Source organism: Chenopodium album, chromosome 4 (genome assembly GCF_948465745.1).
Source record: "Chenopodium album chromosome 4, dcCheAlbu1.1, whole genome shotgun sequence".
Lineage (NCBI taxonomy): Eukaryota > Viridiplantae > Streptophyta > Magnoliopsida > Caryophyllales > Amaranthaceae > Chenopodium > Chenopodium album.
Genome location: NC_137837.1, coordinates 46142499 through 46156348, shown reverse-complemented (window position 1 = coordinate 46156348; position 13850 = coordinate 46142499).

Below are 13850 nucleotides of genomic sequence, written 5' to 3'. Positions count from 1 at the left end.
TATATACATACAATATATTAGGGTTTGTTTGGATAACCCTAGATCTATATTGTTCCGGAATGATACAAAGGAGGATAATGGATATACACAAATATTTTATAACACTCCCCCTTGGATGTCCATTATCGAAGATTGTGCCTCATTAAAACTTTACTAAGAAAAACCTTGTGGGATAAAAACATAGTGAAGGAAAAAGAGTACATCATTCTTCATAATACGCTCGAGATGCTGCTTTATTAAAAACCTTACCAGGAAACCCCAATTTGGGACAAAACCATGGTCAAGGGAAAAAGAGTACAACGCGTATTTTCTCCCCCTGATGAATACATAACTTGAGATCTTCTAGTGCCGCAACAATGAATCCAATATGTTTGGATATCTTCTCATATGTAGTAAGTAAAGTATCATTCGTTGATCTTCGACTCTCCTAAGTTGAAGTTGCATCTTCAATTCTTCAGGTCTTCACGTGAACATGTGAAGTGTCTTCATTTCACCACACATGTGTTTATCTCTAATATCATTATTTCAAATCTCTGTTAAATAGTTGATTTAAAAATTAAATTAAACTTATGCGCTTATGACTTCTTCTGGAAGTCGTTAATAATAGAAATTGATAATTATTATTTGATCAAACATTCATTAATAATCATTTGATGACAAAACTTGACATTATTAATGTTGTTCTTCAATCTCATATGAATTATAATATAACATATTCACTTATATACATTAATCATGGTTCTTCTGGACCATAAGAAACAGTCTCACGCATAAGTATCCCGTTTCTTTAGAAGTTTCATAATTAACTACACGATAATTTTTCTACGTATACAAATAGTAAATCTCATTAACTCTTATATACTCAAACTTCAGGTTGAGATGTCAATGATGTAGTCACATAAAATTTTCAAGAGTTTGATAATTGTAATATTCAAAAATTTGTAGGGCTGGTTATTTAAATACGTCGTATATAAGTTCTTCAGGAACTCTTCTTACATGATTCATGACATGTTATTAAATCGAAATTTTCAATAATATCATCATAACTATAAGCCCACTGGAATATAAATATTTCTTTGTGAATTTCCTTCAAAGTTACAAATACGCCATACTATATATATTTTGATCAGACATTCTCATATATTGTATAGAACTAATACATCAATATGAGATATAGAAAACAAAATATATAATGAGTAATGCATCTAACAACTTTCAACATATGCAATAAATAATCCATTAACCTATAACTCACACATGTATATGAACATATATAAGACTCTAAATAATGCAAGACACTGTACAGTGTGGATTGTAAAATCCATATTTCATTGGACTTCTGGTCCATGATAAACTTTAATTATTATCATTATGTCGACATTAAAATGAACATACATTCCAGATCCCTTATTCACTACTCCATTATATCATGCATATGCATTATTTATCGGTTCCATCATATACCGGTATCATCATATAATTCCTTTGAAAGGAATGGTGTCCTTCGAACAAGTGTATTATTCTTATGGCGGGTTCAGAATTATTAGAAAGCTAATATATTCAGTAAGGTCAAGTGATCGGAATGCCTGGGTGGAGGCCGCTTTCGATCAGTAATATTAATATAATTAATATTACAGCTTAATTTTGACTGAACCCTTCGGGTCACACCCAAGCAAAATATACGAACTGGCTCGACGAATTAATTCGGAAGAAATTAATTCGTCGCCCGAGTGTTAAATATTTAGACGTCGGAAATTCGAGCTTAGAGCGTCGAAACCAAGCGTCGGAAGTCGAGTCAAAAATAATAAAAAGACGAGACGACAAATTAGTAATAAATCAACAATGACCAAAATACCCCTATCATCGGAATCCCGAGTGCTAGGGGATTAGCCGAGCTAGCAGCCCGCACCATGTGCGAGACATGCTAGCAAGGCGTGGCTAGCAGCCCGCACTATGTGCGAGGCATGCTAGCACAACACGGCCAGCAGCCCGCACATGTGCGTGGCTAGCTAGCAGCGCCCTCGGCATCAGCAGCCCACACTGATGTGCGTGGGCGTGCTGGGCCGAGCTGGCAGCAGCTAGCAGCCCGCACGGTGCTAGGATAGCTGGGCCGTGGGCCTAGGTCGGGTAGAAAGGGGAAGCTAGTAAGTATGCTTGCTTTTTGGTGTGGACAAGTATCACAAGGAGAGGAAGGAGTGAGGAGCAAGTATGGTCCCCTCCTCTCCAAGTGGTCCATACTCCTCTTTACATATGACTAGGACACTTGTTGATTTATTACTTGCTTATATATTTAATTTAATTTAGCTTTAAATTAATTTGTGAAATTTCATGAATCCCACATTGATGGGATAGAGATTCCCACTCATACTTTCCTCTATAGATACCAACCTTGGGATTTGGAGTAAAGTGCTTGAGTGGGAGTTAGAAAGAGCATTCCATATTTTGGAAAAACTCTTAAACTCCATTAACACTTGGGTTTTGGTCGGACCTTGCTAACTCCAAGGTAGCGGACCTAAAAAGTCGTGTTCGTCCTTTGTGGGTGGATACCGTTGGAGGCACGACATTTGCGGTGCTCATGGCTTTCAAGTAAGAGCCCGTTTTGTGAGGGCGAAGCTCGCTTCAAGGGTATGATTCGTTCTTCCTTTTCTCGTGTTTATTTATGCTTTATGGTTTTATTAATTACGAGTGGTTCCTTGGGTCGGGGTCATTTCCGCGGTGAGTCGGACTCACCAAACCCCAACATCCTTAAGGTACAATTTTAATTTGCATGCTATTTTGACAATGATATCTGAATACATTTTTCATTGGTACCAACATAATTTCTCTTACATCATAGGCAATCTATTGTAATAGTTCAGATATCTACCAAACTTCAAAGGTATTTCATACACCTTGTATTAATATACTATTACACTATTAAAAGTGTCAACTGCACTATCTTGCCACATATCACATCTTTATTTTGGAACCGATTACACAGTCTACACTTCAGGTGTAGTGATTCAAGTATATACAATTGGCAAGCTTTATCTCTATGTGCAACATATCTTGATAGCATATGGACGAAAGTTGGCCAGAAAACATTTCAAATTACCATTATTTATTTAGGGATCATCAGTTTAATTAATTTTTGCCAACTTACTCCAATTCTCCCCCTAGGTTGGTAAAATATCTCATATACAGGGGCATCACAGTTCTTCACCAACTTAGTATACAAATTTGCAATAAAATTCATTTCATGGGAGGATCATAATCAACAAAATTTATCTCTCATAATAATTATATTAAAACAAGCTTTTATCTCTTCTGGAGAGCAATTTTAAATTATTTCTACTTCATTAACTATACATTGCATAACACATATGTATTTATTATTAAATCTTTCACAATTTGTTCTCTTTAGGAGATCAATAATTCAACATCAATGGGGAGACATATGTTGTGCAGTTGAATTTCCTTCTTTTCCTTTTTCTTATGTGCTGACATACAATAGCCCCAATCAATAGAATTGTTGTACAATCATATATCACTTGCTTGTAATTCTACTAGGTGGTGATCTTTCGGATCTTTAAAGACTTAAATAGTGTATTTGATGAGCTTCTAGTCACTTAGTAGTTGACAATAATGTATTAAGTTATTTTGGTGAACTTCTGGTCACCCATTACTCTTTTATATAAGATATCAAAACCTATTAACTCTTGAAATTTTCATCAATACAAATGGTTATGAATCACAATCCAAATATAGCTTAATCTCAATGTTATGTCTTACCATTCAATTCATTTCATATATCTAACATTTGAGAGCGTTAGTACAATATCAAATGAAACTTCATGTTTCCATAACGGGTAATTATTCAGCCCGGATGGCCTAATTTAATCATCACATCCAATCACTTCTCTAAATTGAACTCTGGTCAGTATTCCAACACTATTGATCACTTTATTAATCTTATGTTATGCATGGCCCTGAATTTGATGTGATATTTGAACACCAACATGTGTTTCTTTAAACAATTGGCAAGACAATTAACAAATATTTTATCCAATAATTTACTTATACTCTGCTGGAGTTTTGACTGTAATCTTGATACATGTTAATCTTGTTGGATATTTCATACTCTTCTAGAGTCTATTAATTATATAATCATGAAACATATAAATTTTACTAAAATTGATTTCTTCTAGAAATGTAATGAGATTTATCATTTCCTCAAATTTGTCATTGTCAATAGTTGCTCCATTCCTTTTCCGAAGGTTGTTATATTTTAACTCTATTTGACTACAACGCTTCAGACGAGCTTTAGGTTCATTAGTAATCGATGTTGTCCTTCTAGGACAATAATTTTAATTGGAGCATTTATAATTAGTATATGATCAATGACATTTATATCCATCTTCAAGATTGTATCATTTTAAAATATTTAAATAGCATGTGGCCACTTCTATTAAATTAATCGTTAATATTTAAGTTAAAAATGTACCAAAACTGACCATCAATATATTTTATTATTTATGTGCAAGGATAAAATAATGGAATAATTAATACAGTCTCCCCCTGATCCTTGCACGTAGGACATGAAATGAATCCAACAACATTTAAATCTCATCCACAACGCATACATTATTTTAGCAATACATGTATCAAGCATAATAAAGTTATCCTTACAAACTTAATTGTTCTTACTCGTAACTCTTGCCCAATTATATTAATTTCTTATAAGTATGGGCATAATAAATATATTTTAAAAGTAAGTTTTCCACGATGTCATCCATCTCTTGCTCAAATATATATTGTGCAATCATGTTAAATACATATATAGTATAAATTTTGCATGAATTATATTCATCACGAAAACATGCATATATCATCTCAATCATACAATAATGTCTCATTCATTTTCGGGTATAAGAATCTAGTTATCTATGAATCATTAATACTCACCCAAAGTGTGGTATGACTGATATCTATAATAACCACCAAATTAATTAAAAGACATTATGTCAATTTTTCTAAACTTTTGTATAGTATTATTTCATGACATTGTGTTTATAAAATCACATTAGTATGTAATGGATATCTAAGCAACATGCTTTAGCTTTGTAGTTCATGCACATTTCTTTGTATTATTCTTAAGGGTTTTGAGCTGTTTATAAGTTTAATCTAGGAACATTAAGTCTATATGTGTGAATACTCTTTATAAATATAAGGAACTTTAGGTCCGCCCATCATATTCGAATTAAAGTCATTCCAATAATCTAACTTCAAGTAGATACATAATACTATAATTTGATCACACATCAATCAACATAATATATACTTTAATCACAAATATATAAAGTTAACTAATAAAATCTAGAACTTCTAGCCCAAAAGTGGAAAAAAAATATGTAATTATAGAGTATTACTTGAAAGTTACTAGCTGTACACTACCTGTTTTCCCTGTTTTATAGGAAGCCATATGCATCTCAGGTAATAGTTATTGGTATCGTCATAAACTATAATTCAACAATCAACTCTTTTCCATCTAATTAACAAAATAAATAAATATTCCCCACATTCATTTATAACTAATAATCAACCTTGCATGTGAAAAATAAGATGGATTGTGATCAACATAATTTAAGGTCAACTAGAATATATCAATTTAGTCAATTTGGTATGCAATATGATGCTTATATTAGCAATCTCACTCATAAGATTTAATAAAAACAATGCTGTATATCATAAAAAAAAATAACCAGATCATACTCGTAATATTAGCTTTTGATTTTGACATCAACTATCTTTAAACAATTATCCATTTGGTCAGTGAAATTATGTCGTCATTCAAGTGTAAGTAATGTCATAACTCATAAAGTTCAAATAGTATTACGATCATCATTAAAGACTTCAATGCATTCTTATCAAAATAAATTAGTCCATTGAAATTTATCCAAGCTCATCATAATCACTTAATAATATAATAAAAGTTAGTAGGTTGCTCGAGTAGACCTAGACTTATAACCCAATATGTATACTACATAAATAAATCAAAACTATCTAGCACTTAATATATGAATATGCCAAAAACATGTCATCTATTGTACATAGTATAAGATATAAACTTAACTTATAATTAAGTCTTAATACTCTCAAATACCATTATTTAATTCGCAGCACATGATTCAACATATATCACATTATGTATAAACACTTTAGTCTTTAGAGAAAATATATTATTTCAACCTTAAAGAAAAATAAAATATTTTACCTTACAGAAATCAAATAACAGAGAACAATTTCGTAAAAGTGAAGTGCCAATTATAGTATAACGATTATATGTCAAAGCAAGAATATAAACTAAACAACAGCATGTAAGTGCCATTTATACAAACGGTACATCAGCATGTACGTTTCATCTTCATATAAACAATATGTTTAGTGTCTTTCTTTATGGTAGTAGTTTGATTTTTGAATAGCAAAGTATCATTGGATTCAATTAAACTAGATCAATTAGTATGAAGAGAATAGACTAGATTGCTTATTAGATTGATTTTATAATTTGAAAAATAATGAGAAATCATTAGACTAACAATTAAGTGAATAAGCATCCTTTTTTAGTGGTTCACATCTCATATACCCTTACTTCTGCTCAAGGAATCTGATCAAGGAGATTGATCAAAGATAATGAAAAAAAGTCATGAAGCATGAAAAGATGACACAATAATTATTTAATTGCATACATAATGCATTAATGCAGACCGAAGTAGTTATTACACACGCAACAATGGCACCAAATTCACAAAAAAATTATCAGTTAAACAACAACAGAGGAACCTTCTGTTTTGAGTGTTTTTGTCCCTCAGGAGAGTTACGTCACAAAGATTGGTTCGGCTGAGCTATACCCGCAAAAATAACGGAGACTCTGGGTGGTTGGAGCTCCGCCTCCGAAGATCAAGTTAGTAACTTGAAAGAGAATAAAGAGTGCAGAAATTTAGGTGGGGATCTGCTTGGATTCCAAGCTCAGGTGTTTATCTGATTAGAGAGAAAGAAGGTGTAATAAATGATTGAATATATGGGGAAATATCTCCCTATTTATAGGGTCATTGGTAGGTGTGCCCCTATCTAGGTCTCTTTATCTAGATTTTAGTGGGCTGCGCCAAATTACGACGTTTTCATGGGATTTGGGCCCTTGAAGGCCGCCATTTCAAAATCTATCTGAAGGAGCCACGTGTCAGAGGGCTAGGGGGCCACTTGGGTCAGCCTGGTTTTGACACGCGGCCTTCTCTTATTGGGACACCTGCCTATAGGGTAATTTTTACCCTAAACATTTGCCCCTCACAGGGGTTACGTTGATGTCACGTGAGGCTTGTGACACGTGTCCGCCTATCAAAGGTGAACAGTAACAGCAGCTAGTAAAATTTAAAATTCAAACGGGATGCCCCCATTTTCACCTTCTATAAATAGAAGTTTACCCCCCTTCTCTACTCTCACTTCATTTTCATTTAACTTTTTAGAGAGAGAAAGAGAGATTTTTTAGAGAGAGATTCTCTGATTCCATCTGCATCAAATTCTAAAGATTTTCGTGTGCTAACCTTGCAACACCCGGTCACCGTCTGTAGCATTTTTCAGAGTCAAACGTAAGGTAACCGCCTGTACAATCTTTAGCTTTTCCTTTTCAACTTTTATACATTCTTTTTTCTGTCTATATACATAGTCTTAAAAAAAATGAGCTCTCAATCCACACATCAGCACTGCCTAGGACATTCAGCTGGTGTCCCGGAACGGCTAAATCTAGAATAAGGGGGTGCCTTTTCTGGACTGTCGGAACTGCTGTGCTCATCCCCGAATTCCTCCCTCTCTGTGTCTGTGCAGGACACAATGGCTAGAGTCAAACAGACGGCCAGAAAGTCTAAGAGCCAACGCACTATGAAAGTGCCCGCCGACGAGGTTATTCCAGATGGGGAACATAAGGGTTTGGAGGAGAGCGGCAATTCTAATGAAGAGGCTCCCTCTTATTCCGGGAGCTCCAGTGTAAGAGTGGTAGATAGTGAAGAGGCCGCCTCCTCTAATTGTTCCGGGGAAAGATCAGGCGATACTGAGGCTCTGAAAGATTAGGGGTCGAGGCTTCTGGATCCAATCAAGATAATTTCGCGGCTGACTATTAGTAGCCGGAAAAAGTTGCTGACAACCCTGACCCGAAGAAAATTAGGATGCTTCAGGGTGACATAGCCCTGCTGAAGAGTGGCTTTAGGGTTTCAAAGAAAAGCACCCATTTGGAAAGGGGTGGGATATTATCGTTCTGCCTAGGGACGCAGTGATGGCTTGGGACGACAAAATAGAAGCCAGCCTCCGGTTCCCCCTCCATATCGAGATTAGGAAAATCCTAAACGGGTATGATCTGGGAGTCTGGAAGCTCACCCCAAACTCGTGAGTGAATATTTTAAGCTATATTGCCGCCTGTGAGATCCAGAACCTCGCTCCAAGTTTCTCTGCCTTTGCTCATATGCACTACTTGAGCAAGTCCCTAGGCGGTCATGGGGCATGGTATACTCTTACCACATTGCCCTAGTATTTGATGACATTGGAGGAGGTGTCCAAATGGTCCGGGTGGATGGAAAAATTTAATTTAATATCCTCACCAACTCTAAGACATAACCGGACACTGCGCTGGTATAATCAGGAACCGGTTCTCCTTGGCAGGAAATACCCTCTCCCGGCGCTCTCTACTAGGGCCCGGGAGCAAATAATGGAGCCGAGTTTCTTCGAGACCACTACTGAGCCCTTGGGGGATGGGACTCATATCATTGTTCCAAAGAACTGGATCCCCCACCCAGAGTATTTCAAAGATGAATGTTTTCTGTCCGCCTGTGGGTTAAGCCCCATGTTTTCCAAGGGTACATCCACTTGCATCCGGCTTTTATGTAGTTTTTATTTTGTACTTTCAACTTTTTATGATTTTATCTAACTTTTTGTTTTCTCCTTGCAGCCGACGCCTTGAGAATGGTTGATCGGGCTAAGACTCCGGCTAAGTCTACAGCGCAGCTGCGCAAGGAAAGTGCGCTCTCTAAGAGAGCAGCTATTGAGGTCAAGGAGGCCAAGAAACGCGGGGTAAGACCGCCAGTCTTCAATTTTTCTGTAAATTTCTTGCAAAGGTTTTTGCCGGCTAGTAACATTTAGTTCTTGATTTGCAGGATGCCGCTAAACGTGTTCCACGCTCCGTCTCCAAGCTTTTTAAAAGCCAAGGGGAGGAGGTGGAGAAAACTCCAACTGCCAAGGCCGCCAAAAAGAATCCTTCCCAAACAACTCTTGCTGCCAAACCGGATCGTCCTACGACCGGTGGAAAGTTCTCTTCTGCCATGATAATTCTGAGCGAAAGCTCGGAACGCTCGCAGAAGAAAGCGTCGGATGCCTCTACGGCATCAAAGGGTGGCCAGCCACCGAATGTTGCAACCGGTGCTGCAACAACTGGGGAGGAGGATACCTCTAAGCCCCATCCGAAGGCCCAAGGTAAGAACAAGATTGAAATACCTTGGCCACTTGACCTTATGAGAGTCAAGACTAAGGTTGACCCTTCAAAGGGTTCAGTCAGCAGCCGGCAACGAATGAATGCCAACTACGCTGCATCCCTCTCACCAAGTACTTATTTTGGTGCAGATCTGACATCCGACGAGCCGGATCTTCCTGGGTTTGCCAAGCGGATGGTGAGCACCCTCACCTGGTCGGAGAAGAATTCCATACCTGATATGTAGGTGGTGGACTTTGATCGGATAATGGGCCAACTGGCTGAGGTAAAAGATTCTTCAACTCAATTCTGATAATTTTTCTTTATTTTTTTTACCAAGTGTTTCATAATCCGACTGCCCTTTTCTCAGGTAATGCTGAGGGGGGATGGGCTCCGGGGCCCCTTCAGGCGGAAACAAGAAGAGGTAAATGACGCCAAACGAAGGGCTCTTGAAAACCTCAACTCTGCTGAATATGCTAATTATATGTGTGATTTAGAGATTAAAGCAGGAGAGTTGAAATAAAAGGAGCTGATCCGGAGTTTGACGGCTGCCAACGACGAAGCTAACAGCCGGGCTAATGACATTGATCAGAAACTGAATGATGCTAAAGCTGAGTTCAAGGCATTAGAAGACGCCGACAAGGATAACACGAAGCTCTGGGCAGACGTCGCCCGACTAGGGGTGGAGATCGTCAACATGCAAAACCAGCATGCAGATGAATTCGCCAAGGAGCAGACCCGGCTAATGGAGGAAAACGAGTGGGACAATTCAGCCCGCTTGAAGATAACTTGGGGTCTCCTCTATCCGGATATAGACTTTGAAGGCTATAAACTTAGGTATGATTACACCACTGCGGTGTATGATGCCCAAGTGTTGGGATCGGAGAGGCAGCTCCGCCTCACTTCAAAGAATGGGCTGCAGAGTTGGGATATGATGTCTAAGATAATGAGGAGGAGCCGGCAGAGGATGAGAAGAATAAAGGCAGCCAATCTCAAGCAACTGATAACCAATCAGAGACCCTCCCAACCGGTTAAAACCAATCGGATCAACCTCCACCTCAGCCTTAGGCCAGCCTCCCCAAATTCAGCGGCAGTATGCCAAGTTTCTTTCTTTTCCGGCTTGTAAGCCGAGTATGTTGTATTTTTACCAACTGTGGAGTTCGGTTAACAATTATTTCTTTTCTTCTTCACCGGATGTGATTCCGGTTAACAATTATTATGGCCTTAGTGCCATTTTTATTATTAATATGAAGTATTCCGACTTAGTTGGTTGTTTATACATGTTTGAGTTTGAATTTTTTTTTTTTGAATTTGAATTTTGCGTATATACTGCAATTCTTTGATGTTTTGCCTAACTTAAAAGAACATGCGACAATTTGCATTCCGGCTGTTCTTGCCCCTGGACGGCTGTGTGGTTGGTTTCATTTCAATATTGATTGATTGGCTTGAAAACACTTGATACTTTGAGAAGTATGATGTGTTTTAAGGCCAATCAATCACAATGGTGATTGCCCCAAACCAAGTGCACAGCCGGCCATTAAATGGGTGCTTCGAGCCTCTTACCTAGGCGGTAATATTACGTTTGGGATTATTGCATAGCCATTACACAAAACTCTTTTGCCCCAATTGGGAGAGAGTATGCAATTTTGGAATAAATAATCTAAGTAAGAACTTCAGCCAGTAACCGTCTAATGCCTCAGGGCATCTGGTATTCGAACACTTAATCGTTCTTGTAGACTATTCTGGCCATACGGCTATGAGTTGACCAATTTGGTCGTTCAATCTTTGCCGCCTGCATAGGTACGTAGAGCTGACAAAGAGTTTGCTCTCTGCAACGATTGTACCTGGAGGGGTGTCGCCGGACGCCATTGTCCATGTCGAGACAGGCGGTTTTTTAAATTAAGCAACCATTCGGCCATTGGCCTTTGGTCTTGTTTGAGACAGGTTGTATAGCTACTAAGCGTTTTTGTGCTTAGTTTTTTCAATTTGGCCATTGGCCGCATGTTATTTGATCATTGAATTTAATACTAAGTATCGAACTTATTTAAAGATAACAAAACAATTTTGAAAACAAAGGCTGATTTCTCATTAATAGACTCTTTGTTTACAAAAAATTACAATTCTCAGAAATAGAACTTATTTAAGTTATCTACATTCCAAATTTTAGGTAGGCGTCTGCCGTCCGGGGTTTCCAAACGGCAGGTGCCATCCCTGACTTCTTCATATATCCAGTAGGGGCCTTCCTAATTGGGTTTTAGAGCTTTCCAAGCTCATTGGCCCTACTAGTTGCCTCCATTTTTCGTAACACAAAGTCGGTAGGCTCTCGTCATTCTCAGACGGTATATCTCATGACGCAGGGTAGCATTGCCCCTGCGTTCCGGGAGGGATCCCAACATGGCCTCTCAATTTGCCTCTTCATCATAAAGCATGACTCTAAGAGTCGGCTCGTAATGCTCAATGAGCAAGACGGCTTCAGCACCGTACACCATGAGAAATGGGATTTCACCGGTTGCCCCTTTGGCAGTTGTCTGGATGGCCCATAGGACATGAATTAGCTCTTCTGCCCAAAAGCCACTGACTCTTTCAATTTTCTTTTTTGTGTCGTCTGAGATAAGCTTGTTGAAGGCTTCAACTTGGCTGTGTGCTTGGGGTCGGCCGACTGATGCAAAACAATGTGAGATTCCCTGATCTCCCAACCAAGTCTTAAGGTGAGGCGTTTCAAACTGAGGGCAATTATCGAACACCATAGACATAGGTACCCCAAACTGGGTGATGATGTTCTTCCAAATGAAGGAGATGACATCCTTTGTCTTGATGTTCTTGACCGGCTCAGCCTCTACCCATTTGGTGAAGTAATCCACAGCCACCAAAATATAACGCTTTTTGCTTGGGGCGGGCATATAAGGACCCAAGATACACATGCCCCACTTAGAAAATGGGACTAGGCTGTGGATTGCCGTTAGATCAGTAGTCGGATGGTGTATAAGCTTGCCAAAATTTTGGAATTTGTCACACCTCTTCATCAACTCTTTAGCATATGCTTCAAAAGTAGGCCGAAAATAGTGTCGCATGGCTCTAAGGGTTAGGGACCTGCCGCCTATATGAGAGGCGCAGTATCCCGCATGCAATTATTCGAGAACTTCTTTACCCTTCTCTGGGGTAACACACTTCAATAGAGGTTTAAGGAAACCCGCCTTGAAGAGCTCTCCATTTCTTATCTCGAAATTTGCTGCTCGTTTCTTCATGACGGCTACCTCCTATGGTGAATCAGGAAGCGTGCCGTCTGTTAAATATGTCCGGATTTCATCCATCTAGGTAGAGCTTCAGTCTAGGATTCCAATGGGTTCTTCATATATACTTCTTTTTTCCAGAACTTCCCAAAAGACTGACCGAGGCATATCACAGCAGGCAGAAGATGCCAGTTTGGAGAATGCATCCGCCTGGTTGTTATCTGACCTGGTCACTTGACTCTGACAGAATTCTTCAAGTGCCCCAGCCTCTTCTTTGACTGCCTGAAGATACTTGATCATAGCCAGATAAGTTGCCTCCTATTTTCCTTCATACTGGCTCACGACCAATTGTGAATCAGAGTAGGCGTCAATTTTTGTTGCCCCTGCTGCCTTACACATGCGGATTTCGGCTGGCAGGGCTTCGTATTCCGCCTCGTTATTCGAGGCCTGGAACTTAAACCGTAGTGCATATTCAAATATGTCCCCCTCAGGGGACTCATATATAATTCCTACACAGCAGCCGTTCTTCGCCGAGCTCCCGTCTACATACACTTTCCAAACCTGATCAATGTTATCCGGTGGTACCGGTCGTGTCAATTCAACAATGAAGTCGGCAAACGCCTGAACCCTTCACTGGGTTCAAAAGTGATTTCAAGACTTTGAATTTCAATAGCCCATTTCAACATTCTGCTGGATGACTCCAAAGTAGACATTGGTCGCTTGAGGGGATGATCGGTGTAAATTACAACCAGATGTGCAAGAAAGTATGGCTTTAATTTCTTGAATGCCATATATAGAGCAAGGCCAAATTTTTCAAACATGGGGTACCGGAGTTCGGCATTTTTTAGCACGTGGCTAATGAAATAGATCGGAAGCTGAATGCCGTCTCTCTCAGCAAGGAGAACAGCACTGAGGGCATGGTGAGAGACGGCTAGGTACATGTTTAACGTCTCTTAAGGCAAAGGGCTTACAAGCCTTGGCAAAGAGTGCAAGTGTTCTTTCAGCTTTTGAAAGACAGTCTCAGCATCATCCCCCCATTCAAATTTGGTCTTTTTCCTGATTGCTTGGAAGAAGTAAAGGCATTTGTCACCTGACTGGCTGAGGAATCTCCCCAATGCCGCTAGGCAACTGGT